The following is a 14,338-nucleotide window of genomic DNA, read 5'->3' on the forward strand; positions in this document are numbered from 1 at the left end:
CTAGAACAGTGGTCACCAACCCTGTTCCTGGAGATTTACCTTCCTGAAGACTTAAGCTCCAATCATGATCGTGCCCACCTGACTATCTAATCACTGGCAATGATTAGATGGTCAGGTAGGCACGATAATGGTTGGAGCTAAAGTCTTCAAGGAGGTAGATCTCCAGGAATGTTGCACTTCATGGTCGGTGCTAGGAACACCAGGAACAGGGTTGGTGACCACTGATCTAGAGCTCTGTATGTTTCGTTGGTCATCATTAAAATAATCCATGTGTTACTATTACCACCCTGAACTTGATTATTTTCCTCTAACAGCATATCCTGAAGTGCTTTACTCCTCTCATAGCACGTCTATAAGATCTATTTCATCACATCATCCTTAACGATCATAATGATTTTATGGAGATGCCGGTGACCCTGACCCTTTCTGCTCTCCAGACCTTCCTGATCCATCCTGATGCCTCTGGATGGCGCTCTAATCAACTGGAGGCTACAGCCTGGAGATTGCTGAGGATGGTACCACTTGAAGTACCATGGAAATGGTTTTGGACCTCAATTCCACATGGACGTTCTCGCTGTGGTTGCTGGGACTACGGTTGCTGCGATGGCCTTAGGACTGCACTTACCACATACAGTTTTACACTCAGGTCTCCTTTAGTGAACAGTGGACTAGTTCAACAAACAGACTTCATATTAAACCATAATGAACTTTCTTTTACTTTCACACTATCCGTCGTTACCCAGATGAGGACGGGTTCCCTTCTGAGTCCGGTTCCTCTCAAGGTTTCTTCCTCAGATCATCTTAGGGAGTTTTTCCTCACCACCGTCACCACCGTCTCTCTCAATAGGGATAAATTCACACACTTAAAATCTCCATCCTGTGTTTATATGTTTCTGTAAAGCTGCTTTGAGACAATGTCCATCGTTGAAAGTGCTATACAGGTCTCCTCACAATCGCCTCTTAAGTTTCATTTAATGACGCTGCATTAGCATAGTTCAGCAATAAAAATTTCAAATGACAAATTTCCCTGTCCATCTATTGTCTTAAATTGCATATTTATGTACTATTCTAGATTATTGTTGAGCACTGACACTACTGGTGTTTGAACTGTTTGAAAAATCTCTCATGTCGCTTTCAAACCTTCAAACAGAAAGCTTAGTTTTGCGTTCTAGACTGCTGGATTTATTTTTGTTTTTAGATTAGTGAATACTTTTGAATATAATAAATAATATGACAACAATCACGATGACAGCGAAAAGTTTTAAGAGAGACTGAGTGCTGTGCATGAAATCGCTAAACATTTTACAGTCCCATTTGAGAGACAGGGATTTTTTTTTGTTTATCTATGACATGCCATCTTCTTAATGTAAATAAAATGTGCAATGTGTGTGTGAATCAAGTATAAACCAAACTCTTTGCTTGGCGTTGGGCCGTATCACACCACCCCTGTGTGGATTATTTTCCTATAACAACACAACCCTTCCCACTAGACTGGTGAGTCAGTGAAAGGAATATTCCTTTGGTTTTTATTCAACTATGTTACACATATGTATGTTACTGACAGAATAAAAGAGTTCAAACGTTATAGTAGTCCTTTATTATGAATCTGGACTTTGAAAAAGTGTAGCGTGGAGATTGGAGTTTGGAGATTGGAGTCTCTCCAAAAAGTTTGGGAACCCTCGCTTTAACCCGTCCATCCTTGTCTCTTCGGGGTGCACGGTGGATTAGTGGTTAGACGTGCTAAAGTTAAACGGTTAGCACGTTCGCCTCACACCTCCAGGGTCGGGGGTTCGATTCCCACCGTGGCCCTGTGTGTGCGGAGTTTGCATGTTCTCCCCGTGCTGCGGGGGTTTCCTCCGGGTACTCCGGTTTCCTCCCCCAGTCCAAAGACATGCATGGTAGGCTGATTGGCATGTCCGAAGTGTCCGTAGTGTGTGAGTGAGTATGTGATTGTGCCTTGTGATGGACTGGCACCCTGTCCAGCGTGTACCCCGCCTTGTGCCCCATGCTCCCTGGGATAGACTCCAGGTTTCCCCGTGACCCTGAAAAGGATAAGTGGTATAGAAGATGGATGGAACTTGTCTCTTTCTCTCTTGCCCCCTGCTGGTCACTATCATTATATATATATATATATACACGTGTAGACAGAAAGAGAGCAAAGCCTTCCGAACTTGCAGACCAGCACTGTAGTTTTCTTTTGGTTTGCTTCAGATAAAGACACTCATAATCTTGGGAACAGAGTGTGAGCGAGTTTAATCATGTGCTCCCGGCTGTGTGTAGGTTCAGAAACACTGCAGTGTGTGTATCATGAATGTCCTGCAGGGACACACAGTGTAATGCCGTGATTTTCCATTTCTCACCGGCCTGCAAACAGGTGCATAGGCTTTATTACAGTCCACAATTAGCCTATTTATTTTCATCACATTTTTATGAATATGACATGCGCTCGGTCATCCGGAGGAACTTTTGAAAAGTCTTGCTTTATAAATGACCCGAGGAGTCACAAATATCACCAAGTCATTATTTTGGTGTGATTTCTCAATGCTTTCTAGGACATAGTAAAAAAAAAAAAAAAAAAAAGAATAATAATAAGCGAGACACATATGAGATTCAAGTTTGAACCAGTGGTAAATATTCTTTTATTACAAAAATGGAATTTAACAGAATAAAATAATATCAATAAATGAAAGGCACCATGCTCACTGTCCACTTTTGTGTATTTTACAGCATACATTAAACAAAAAGTATACTACAGTGCTGATGAATTCTTGATTCTCAAGGTGTTGATTTATTTTCCATTACAGCGGATTAAAAAAACGTGTATGAAAACTAAAAAGAAAAAAAAAAAAAACATCCTCCAAACCTCCACTAACCCCCTCCCGCCCCCCCCCCCCCCCCATCACGGATATGATGTTTCTGTAAGCAGAAAAATAATTGATTTTGCTTTTCTTTTTTTCTTTCTTTTTTTTTTTTTCCAAGGAATCTCCAATGTCAGTGCTTTGTAACAGCTGGAAGCTTTCTGATATGCAAAAGTCTTCAACATCAAAGACCCTGTGCTACTCTGTTTCTGGACACTGCTTCAAAATAAGTGACAGATAATCCAAGTAATGCAGTCTGTTGTACGTAAGAAATCAGACACAGCTTTAGATCTTCAAGCATGAGATCTTGATGACTTAATAGTTACCATTTCTTTGAAAACTAGCAGATTTGGCGCTAAAGACTAAACCAAATTCTTGGCAGCTCTTAAGCCTTCAAGCCAATATTATATTCCCCGCCCCCCCCCCCCCCACCTCTCTGATTACGCTACCAAAAAAGAAAGAGAGTGTGTGTGTGTGTGTGTGTGTGTGTGTGTGTGTTCTGAGCTTGAGCAGCACTGGTATGTTTAACAAGAGATGTGGTATGACTTTGTGTATTTTTAAGTCTAAGACAACGAGAGCCTGTTTTCCTTGGACTGGTGCTGCACAGCTGCGGGAGAACTCTCTGTCTGATTAATGTTTTGGTGGATGAATGAGTCCGATGGCTTGCAGATGTGGCTCGCCCTGAGCAGCAATGCTGCACTTTCAAAGGTACTGAAATCATGCAGATGCTGGTGGAACTTTGCATCATGGGAAGGAATAAGTGGGGTTTTTTTTGTTGTTGTTGTTTTTTCTGTGGTGTTATTCCAGGCTTCAAATGCATGCCATGCTGATTGAGTTTCGGATATTCTTTACCAGTTCACGTGGTGTACGAGTGTTATTAAAAAGATTTGTGTTCCGTCTTTATAAAGTCTATATTCCTTTTATTTCGTAGTGGTTGAATCCAGAGTCTAACCTGGGAACACTGGATGTGATGCGGAATACACCGGGATAAGGCGGAAGGTACCACGTGCACACACTCACACAAACTTATACACTAAGGGACAATTTATTATAGCCAGATCATGTACTGGTATGGTTTTGCAATGTGGGAGGGAATTGGAGAACCTGGTGGAATGCTCCTTGGCATGGGTTCTACAAGTCTCTGTACTGGAACTGTACAGGAATGATGAACACCATTCTTCCAGAAGATTTTCCCTCAGTTGGTGTTTTGCTGATGGTGATGAAGAGCGATGTCTAACACGTCACTCCCAATGGTGTTCTACTGGGTTGCTGGGATCTAGTCTGTCTGAAGGCCATAGCATATAATTAATATCCTTTTCATCCTCGTCAAACCATTTAATGAGTCCTTGTGTCTTATGGATGTGGGTGGAGTCATCCTGGAAGAGACCACACCCATCATGATAAAAAATGTTTCATCATAGGGCACCGTCAAGAGAACTTTGTATTGTTTTGCACTGCCGCGTCCCACTGGGACAAGTGGAGCCACTTGTGCATACCAGCAAAACCCCACATCATAACTGAGGATTTTATTAATTCCTCTAATTTCATACCATTTTAAAGCTTGCTAGTCAGTACTTGATATGAATCCTTGAGTAATTACAGTGAAACTAATAGAAAATGTATATATAGAGTTAGAGTTAGGCATGTCAGACTGGATCCACCAAAATCTTGGAGGTTTAAGGGGTTAAACCACTGCTACCATTATATAAGCTCTGAAACTGGGCCAAACCAGCGTCTCCTAACTACCACACCCTTGTAAAGCCCTTTAGGCAAAATCATCGGATCACTGTAAGCTCTCCATAATTGACCTCAGCTTACTCGATGGAGACAAATCCCACCGGTGTTATTAGGGTGAATTATAGAGGAAGCTCCATCATGTTATTATAAATTCTCAGACTATAGAAGTCAAATGAAAACAGGTTTAGAGCAGAATATGAAACGCGAGAACAAGACTAAAGTCAAAGCTACATTCAGCTGTTTTTTTTGTAGAAAGAGTGAAACCAATACTGACTTTGGTATCTACAAGTATACTAGTTATACAGAACAGTATTGTTCATAAAATCTCTCCAACACACATTGTTTTATTTTGATTTTTTTTATTATTTAAACATCTGCTAACACATATGATTGATTTTTGGCTTTTGTCAATATGGTTCTGCCTTGAAACTTTGCCGTTCTTGTAATCCAGTTTGCTATGTAATGAAAAATTAGAACCAGATTAGTGCTTTGTGCCATAACATTGTTCATCTTAATTGAATACTTGAATGTTTTCCAATATAATTGCTGTCTACCAAATCTGTAGCAGGTGTGCGCTTGCTGTGGACAAGAATTCCATTGTACTAAAAAAAAAAAAGAAAGAAAGAAAGAACAGAAACTCATTGAATAAATGTTTGTTTATACCATAGCATTGCTGAATTCTTGAATCGGATTGGTCAGAAGATGTGAATTAATTTTCCTTAACAACTCTGACAATATCTAATCTCTCTCTTTGTTGATTATTCCTTACATACAAATTTGGTAGTCCATATAGTCATTCATTTTCCAGTCAGAGTTACGTGCAAACTAAGCTCAAACTCTTTATAATTCATCTTCTCAAATTCTCAGAGATGGAAGAATTTGTGGTTATGTGCTGATGTACACTCTTAGAAAAATAAATAAATGAAAGGGTTCTACATTGGAACAATTTCTGATGTTGTCGGGTTTTACACAGGACCGTTAAGGGTTTCATTCAGAGGATGAACAAAGAAGCTTTTAAAGAGTTCTAAAGAGTTGTTCGGGTCTGACGGTTTGCATGGAGATCACAAAAACGTGGAACGTGTTAGAATCACTTTGTTAAGATATGCTCTCATGTTGCTCTCAAAACAAAGCCCTATTCAGATTGGATTCATTTTAGAGGCAGAGCTGAGGTAATTGTGTGGAATTAATGGACTATCTCTGGGATTTGATTCTGGATTTAGGTTACCCCTTCATTATTCCTGACCTGTGGTCATTTTGAATTTGCTTTATATACATATAGTGGAGATTTGGTGGAAAAGCATAGTCAAGTATTGTAAACACTGATGTTTATTGAATGGATTCAACAGCTGTCCTTAGAATTTTGTTATAAATGAGTTACCTAACTTTGTGTTCATTTCTCAGTACAGAGAAACATGCTGATTCAAGTCTGGGGTAATAACACATACACTACAGATGCTGGAGATCCATCCATCCATCCATCTATCCATCTTCTATACCGCTTATCATTTTCTTCAGAGTCACAGGGAACCTGGAGACTATCCCAGGGAGCATCGGGCACAAGGCGGGGTACACACCTGGACAGGGTGCCAATCCATCACAGGGCACATACAAATACACACTCACACACCCATTCATACACTACGGACACTTTAGACACGCCAATCAGCCTACCATGCATGTCTTTGGACTGGGGGAGGAAACTGGAGTACCCAGAGGAAGCCCCCCCGCAGCACAGGGAGAACATGCAAACCCCACACACACAGGGCCACGGTGGGAATCGAACCCCCGACCCTGGGGGTGTGAGGCGAACGTGCAAACCACTAAGCCACCATGCGCGCCAGATACAGGAGATTTGTAGACAAATGGCATTTTTAACTAGGCATGTGTCAATACCAGTACTGCTCATTCACTCATACTTAGTACACATACTAAAAAATGCTCCAATACTATGTGCCATAAGCCTAATGTACTGTATGTTGTCATGCTAATGACCAGATGATGAAATGACAACAATATGGACATATTTCTCCAGTTTCGGTGCTGTTCCAAAACTGTTTATGTACCCTCAGGTCATGGTTGTGATAAGACACAGCCAAAGAAAGATTGGTGTCAATACGCCCAAGCATTGCAGAGATATAACCTCACGTTGATTTTGGCACGCTCGCCATCGTATTCGTTGACACGTTCTACATGAACGCTTTGGTCCATCAAAAATCTCTGAACTACTTTTGCTCTTTGTTGTCTGAAGATGATCTGAGCAAAATATAGGGAAATTCGGTCTAGGAGAAGTCCAAAAATTCTAAATGATATATGTTTTGTTACGTATTTCATGATTCATGAGGACGATCAAAGCTAAGCAGACTGCAAAATGTGCTCTGTGAAAATATCAAGAAAAGGAACTACAGCATCTTCCTACAATGTAACCTGATAAAACTTCTAAAACATAGAATTCAGAACTAGGACTTCATTGCTAGCGGCACACAGCACAATGCTGCAGCACACTGGGGCTAGGTGAGAAAAAAAAACGTCTTCAGACAACACTAGGTGAGTGAAAATAAAAGTCTTGATGATCAGCCGCTGTTGGTCATTGAGAGCGAGGAATGCTGACACAGTGAAAACAATGAAACGTCCTTTACTTACAGTACGTACAGGAACACTTTTCAGAAGAGAAACAAAACCTGCTCTTACTTGATGAAAGGTAACTTTTGTAGCTAAAAAAGAAAAAGCTTCATGGCGTAGTCGACAAACACGAAAGTAAGTTCAGCAACACTACCAGTATTGATGCATACCGAAAACGTACTTGTACGAAACCTGAAAAAAAAATGCTATCTATGCATCTAACTGTCATCTAAATCTCAGTGTTTAGCATCGATGCCGTCCCTCATACGCACAGTGAACTGAAGTAGGGATATTCAAATGCCATTACTTTCCAATATGCCCTCAACCCCCGCCAGCGCAAGACGTGGTGACACTACAATCAAAAACGAAGAGGGAGAATTTAGGGGAAGCTATGAGAAGCTCAGAGGCTCTAATAAAATGTAATCCTATTATGTGGTTTCCCCTAGAGGGTGGTGATAACAAACGTTTTCCTAATAACACAACGAGGCCATTCCCAAATGGGGAGCTTCTCTTCTGGTTGCCTCCTGTGGCCACTTATTAGCTTCTCCGGGGGTCGGGGAGCAATCAAATATCACACAGACCATAACCGAGAGCTTCTCAAGTTCTGCTTCATGTTTTAGAGAACCACAATTGAACCGAAATGACCAAACTAACCAAAAATCGACTGGCACTACAGTTGTTCACTTGCTAAGCTACGTCTTCCGCTAAAGAAAATGCGATTAAATATTGAATCGGATGTTAGTCATTGACTCTGACCTCAGCGTCGGGTATTTTCTGGCAACAGAGCAATGGTTAAGCAAAACAAATGCCTTTCATCACACTTCAGTCGTGTTAATCTGCATTGTTTCTCTTGCCATATGTCTCGGGGCTCCTGGGTAGAAGGAGCGGGGCGGGGGGAAGCGGAAGTCAGATTTGGAGAAAGCAGTAGGTGGTGGTACGTCTCAGGAGGAGGCCAATCACACAGTCTCCACCCTCATCCTGCCACAGAGCCCTGGGTGGACTCAGGTGCACCATACACATGCTAATAACGCCTAAACTTGTTTGCTGATGGATTCAGTTCCTGAGTATGAAAAAAAAAATACACGCTTCTCCAACCAGCAACAAACTCAGGGACTAATAAATAAGTTTTCTGTTCACGTCAGCAGATAGCTGTGTTCTAGGTCCGGAAATCACTGACACAGTGCATCTGGTATGACTGTATCGCTAATTCAGAAATATTGAACCACAATGTGCTCCCTAAAACAATTGATAGTTTAGTCGTTGTAAATATATAGTGTGCATGAATTCCCCCATTCAAGTAATACACAGTATTTGATAGTTTAATATTTGATAGGGATAATAACTTTCGATTCTTTCACTTCTGAGTTTCTTACATGTTTTTGGTTAAATGTTGTTACATCACAGTGTTAGTGGATGCTTGATTCTGATTGGTTGTTGAGCAGTTCCGACGGTAGTTCTGGCTGTAATTCATATCACAGGTTTATGTTAATGAGCCTGTTCTCATACAGTGCTGTGAAAACGTATCTGAGTTCTTCTGTTTTTGTGCAGAGCTCCTGCTAAATAGTTTTAGATCTTCCAACAAAACACAATGTATAACAACGTATAACACTCATCACCAATGTGAAAAACTAATTGCCCCCTTAAACTTAAAATCTGGTCGTGCCACCTGATGTTCTTTTTGTGGAATTCTGTGTTTGGTTTACGCCAAACAGTTCCACTTTCCACTCATCAATCCACAAAACATTCTCCCAAAAAGGTTTGAGGATCATCAAGGTGTGTTTGGGCAAAATTCAGATGATCCTTAATGTTCTTCTGGGTTAGCAGTGTTTTCACCTCACCACTCTTCCATGGATGCCATTTTCCCCCCAGTGTCTTTCTGATAGTGGAGTCATGAACCGTGATCTTTACTGATACAAGATAGATCTGTAGGTCCTTTGATGTTGTCCTTGGCTCGTTTGAGACTCGGATGAGTCATTGCTGTGCTCTTGAAGGTTCACTACTGTGCTGAGTTTTTCCATTTGGAGATAACGGCTTTCACTGTCGTCCTTTGGAGTCCCTGAGGCTTTGAAATAGCTTTATAACCCTTCCCAGACGTACTGATGTATTTCAATCACCTTCTTCCTCATCATTTCTGGAATTTTGGCATAGTGTGTTACTGATTTACAACTTTTAACCAACTTTATACTGCTGAAAAAGTTCTATTTAAGTGTTGATTTGATTGAACAGGGTTTGCAGTAATCAGGTCTGGTTGTGTCTAGTCCAGCTGAACCCCATTATGAAAGCAGTTTCATAGATTTGGGGAATTAGTAACTACGGGGGGCAAATACATTTTCACACCGGCCCAGTTGGTATTGGATAACTTTTTTTCTTCAATAAATAACATTATCATTTAAAAACGGCCTTTGTTTGATCTTTTGCTTTAATTTCTGAAACATTTGAATATGAGATATACACAACAACAGAAGAAATACCTTTTCACAGCACTATGCATTATCGTTTCTATAGTAACAATTTACACAGGGTCTCGGATGGCAGATGCTCCACATAGACACAAGAGGTTTTCCGCAAAGCGAGGTTTATTTATCATTTTTTTGGAAGGAGTCCCCAGTGTCAGAGGTAAAGCTGTTACTTTAAATGCAAACTGCTGGATTAAACACTTCAGGACGTTTCATCGGGCCACATCACACCATCGCATCATCGATTCGTTTCCTATAACAGCATGCTCTGACGTGTTTTATTCCTTACTTGCAGTATTTGTTCAAAACGTCTGGGACTCTTCCAGGTTCTGGTCTCTGATCAATAACTTTTTCCCGGTTGCTGTGTTCTCATAGGATACACTCAAATATTTACCAGCGTAGCAGGATGAGAGGATCCCAGTGTCATTCTCTTCACATTGACTTGTCATTTCTTGGAATTACTGAGTGAGTGAGTGAGGGAGTAAGTGAAGAAACACTACCATGTCTCACAATAATAAATGTGTGTGTGTGTGTGTGAGTGTGTAACCTTTCATTAGTGCTCATATTTGTTTGTGTGTATCAATCTTTCAGGATTGTCTCATGGCACTGCCTGCACGATGTTTGTGTTTGTGTGTGTGTGTGTGTGTGTGTGTGCATATGAGAGTGCGAGAGTGTCGTGTTCCTTCCTGTTCCTGTAGCATGAGGCGAGCCCAGAGTGGGCGACTCAAGGCGCTTTGGAGAATCAAACAATTTCACGCTGCTACTGGAGGAGGAAATGAACTGAGCCCAGAGCAATAATAAAATTATACAAATGTTATTACAGCCTCGCCTGCTACTGTCCTACTTTAATTCAAATGTGAGGACTCGAGGCGGCCCTGGTGGCACCGACCTTCCTGAATAAATCAACATTAGCTTACGTCTAAATTATTAAGGAAGTCGGAGACTTTCTTGTTTATAGAATGAATTATTAAACCGGTGTTTAACGACGCTATTTCTCCACCATTCCCTCAAATATTAATTGCTAATGATTTCTACGGTCTGCGTTTTTTTTTTTTTTTTATGTCTGTGCTGTTTTCCTTCTCAAGCCATCACCGACTCCTCAGAACGCCGCATACAACAAAACCGTGGCATTTCCGTGCTGTTGTGCGGCTCAGAAACGCAGAAGCTGAAGATGAAGCCGTGAAGATTTTTTACCGCTCTATTTTTGTTTTCAGACCCAGCGAGCAGGTGCAAATGACTTTCCGTGGCCGTATAATTCAAACAGCCAAATCTTTATAGCCTAAAAAGAAGAGCTCGAACAATTCATTTCTCGGGCACTGTATAAATAATGACAAGCAGCAGCGACAAAACAAATGACGTAAGATTGGGAACGTGAAGGTGAAGTAATGAAACATCGAGACGCTCGTGATGGGATAATAAATGCACCTGGAGGAAAAGCGGGTCATATTTTTCTACAGAATATTTAGAGTAAAAAAATGTGGTTTCTATTTGAATTGTATTCTAATGAAGCAATGTTCTACTGTATTCTACTCTATTCCATTCCATAGAAGTTCTATTCTATTCGATTTGATTCGATTCCATTCTAATGAAGCATTGTTGGATTCTATACAGTTCGGTTCTATTCTAATGAAGGATTATTTGGGGGTATATTAATGCAGCATTATTAAATCTATTCCATTCTATTACAATAATTTTTTTTCTATTGTATTCTATTGTATTCTATTCTATTCTACTCTATTCTATTCTTTTCTACTGGAGTTCATTCTATCATACCTGATTCCATTTCTACTTCTTCTAATGAAGAATTGTCTCACACTATTCTATTCTATTCTATTCTATTCTATTCTATTCTTTTCTACTGGAGTTCATTCTATCATACCTGATTTCATTTCTACTTCTTCTAATGAAGAATTGTCTCACGCTATTCTATTCTATTCTATTCTATTCTACTCTTTTCTAATAGAATTCATTCTATCATACCTGATTCCGTTTCTACTTCTTCTAATGAAGAATTGTCTCACGCTATTCTATTCTATTCTATTCTATTCTATTCTATTCTATTCTATTGGAGTTCATTCTATTATACCCGATTCCATTTCTACTTCTAATGAAGAATTGTCTCACACTATTCTATTCTATTCTATTCTATTCTATTCTTTTCTACTGGAATTCATTCTATCATACCTGATTCCATTTCTACTTCTTCTAATGAAGAATTGTCTCACGCTATTCTATTCTATTCTGCTCTATTCCTTTAAATGCAATGAAGCATGAAGCATTATTCTATTATACTCTATTATATTCAAACGAAGTATCATTCTATTCCCCTCTATTCTAATGTAGAATTGTTTTATTGGGTTTTGTATTCCATTCTATTCAAGCATTATTCTCTTCTCTTCTATTCCAGTCTACTCTGTTATATTCTATCTCCATTCCATTCTGATGAAGTAATATTCTATTGGTTTTCAATTCTACTTCCTTCTATTCTACGTAACATCATTCTCTTCTATTGTACTGTGTTCCATTCTATTGTATTTTAAACAATGATCCTATTCTATTCTGTTCGGTTCTATTCTATTATACTCTAATGAAGAATTTTAAATTCTACTCTACTCTGTTCTGTTGTGCTCTATTCTACTCTCTTCCATTCTGCTCTAATAAACGATTATTCAGTTCTATTCTGTTCTTTGCTTAGTTGTCAGTTTCTAAAGAGGTTCTACTTGAAATCTTTCCTGAAGGGGAAACACTCCGTTGTAGGGCTCTGCGAAGAACCTTTAAACTTCAAACTGAATAAAATTTTCAATTTGGAACTGTTTGAAACTGAATAAAATTTGATGTGGAACGAGTTCTTTTTTTTTTCCCCTCCAACAGTGTGTTCTGTTTGACTCACTCGGTGGCATGCTTTTGCTCTTGCTACTTTCTTTGATTGTCACTGGAACAGCGGTGGCATGTTTGAAGTCAGGTCTGTGATCATTCTGAATTCTCTTTGAGTGTGCGCTTGTCAGACGTCCTACACGCCTTGCAGACTCAAATACACACACGGCGAACAAAACATTACAGTGAAAAAAAAAAAAGTTTCTGCAAAGAATGAGCAGAAACCTGGTCCTCAATATACATTTCAACATTTATATCATTTCCAGCCATCTTTATTAAATTTGGATGCGTGGTTGGATTTGGCATGCGCTTTAAAAAATACAAGTTCTTCGCTTCTAATAACAGATCTACTCGCAAAGCTTTCTGAAAGACAAACAGTTCTAGTTCAAATTGGAAAGAGGCTGAAGAACCATTACGACCTTTAGATTCGACCGTGTTTAAGACGGTAACGTTAAAAGGTTAAGGACAGCAGTCAGGATTACAATTACTATGTTACTGTCCTTACGTCTTGTTTTTAAATATCCACATTTGCTTCTTACAATTCAAAAGGAAAAACTCAACATCCTCCTCAGTAAATTTGCAAACATCGCTACATATCTCTACGATCATATATGTGTAAAGTCGTACAGTGACGCTTTAGCATTTAAATCTGAAACGCTAACAAACAACTAGCAATTAGTATTCAGCTAGACTGTACAGCATGATCAGTGTTATTAGCATACTAGCTAACATTTGAGCGATGCGGAATGAAGCAGTTCTAAGCAGTTAGAGCAGTTCCTTGGTTCCTCTGGGAATCTTTTCCTTTTTGGGAATTTTTCATGCATGTTCTTTTACGTTCGTCCTTCACGTCGGAATGTTTACACTTTCCTGCTTTAATTTGAAGCTGAATTCTTTAGCTTTTACCAGAAGATTTGTTTTAAATGAGTAATTGCACTCTCACCTGAGTACTTTCATCACCTCTGGCTGGTTCATGAGTTCATCTGAACCCACACCCTTCCTGGTTATTAGAACCTTAAACACTGCACTCATACACTCCTTTAAACTTACTTCTGCTGTTCATTTATTTTCCTAGTCGTGCTAATGGTGGATCGCATGATTAGTGGGTCCTGCTGAAATGTGTGGCACAGCGAGAAGTCTGCTTCGTCCTTGTTTGATAAATGTGCCGTAAGGTTAAAGCCCCACTCCGTCCCCACACCCCCGGTGTTGTATCCACAATGAGGAATATTGACACTTCTCAGATTGATATCCTCATTTACAAGCCTAATAAAGATGATTGACTTGAGGTGGAGTAAGAATCAGGTTTCAGGGACTGAGAGTTGAGAGGGTAGAGGGCTGCTATGCATTGTGGGTCATTTATACGTAGAAAAGGCACGATGTGAAAGAAAGAGACTTAGCAGGAGGTCTGTGACACTGATGTAATAGAAGAATGAAGGATATTCATGGTGGCAGATATTAGTTTAAAACCCTGCAGCGTCCTCTGTTGGACAACGCTAAACTCACACACACACAAAAAATGCACACGACCACACATTGACCCAGTGTTAGCAGCATGTGGTCTACACCGCCACCTGGTGGTTTATTCTAGCTTTGTTTGTGATTTTTCATGAAAATCTCTTTCTCATTGATCAAGGATAATTGAAAACCCTCGTGGCGAGCGGCATCTTTTCCACAGCAGTACACTGTAGCTGTACTGCTGTACTGCGACGCCAGCAAAATGAATAAACCTGGGCAGGTCATTGGGACCAACGTGGACTTCCTGGAATGAGTTGTGCATGAGAGGATACTGTCTAAAGT

This window comes from Ictalurus furcatus, chromosome 7 (genome assembly GCF_023375685.1).
Source record: "Ictalurus furcatus strain D&B chromosome 7, Billie_1.0, whole genome shotgun sequence".
NCBI lineage: Eukaryota > Metazoa > Chordata > Actinopteri > Siluriformes > Ictaluridae > Ictalurus > Ictalurus furcatus.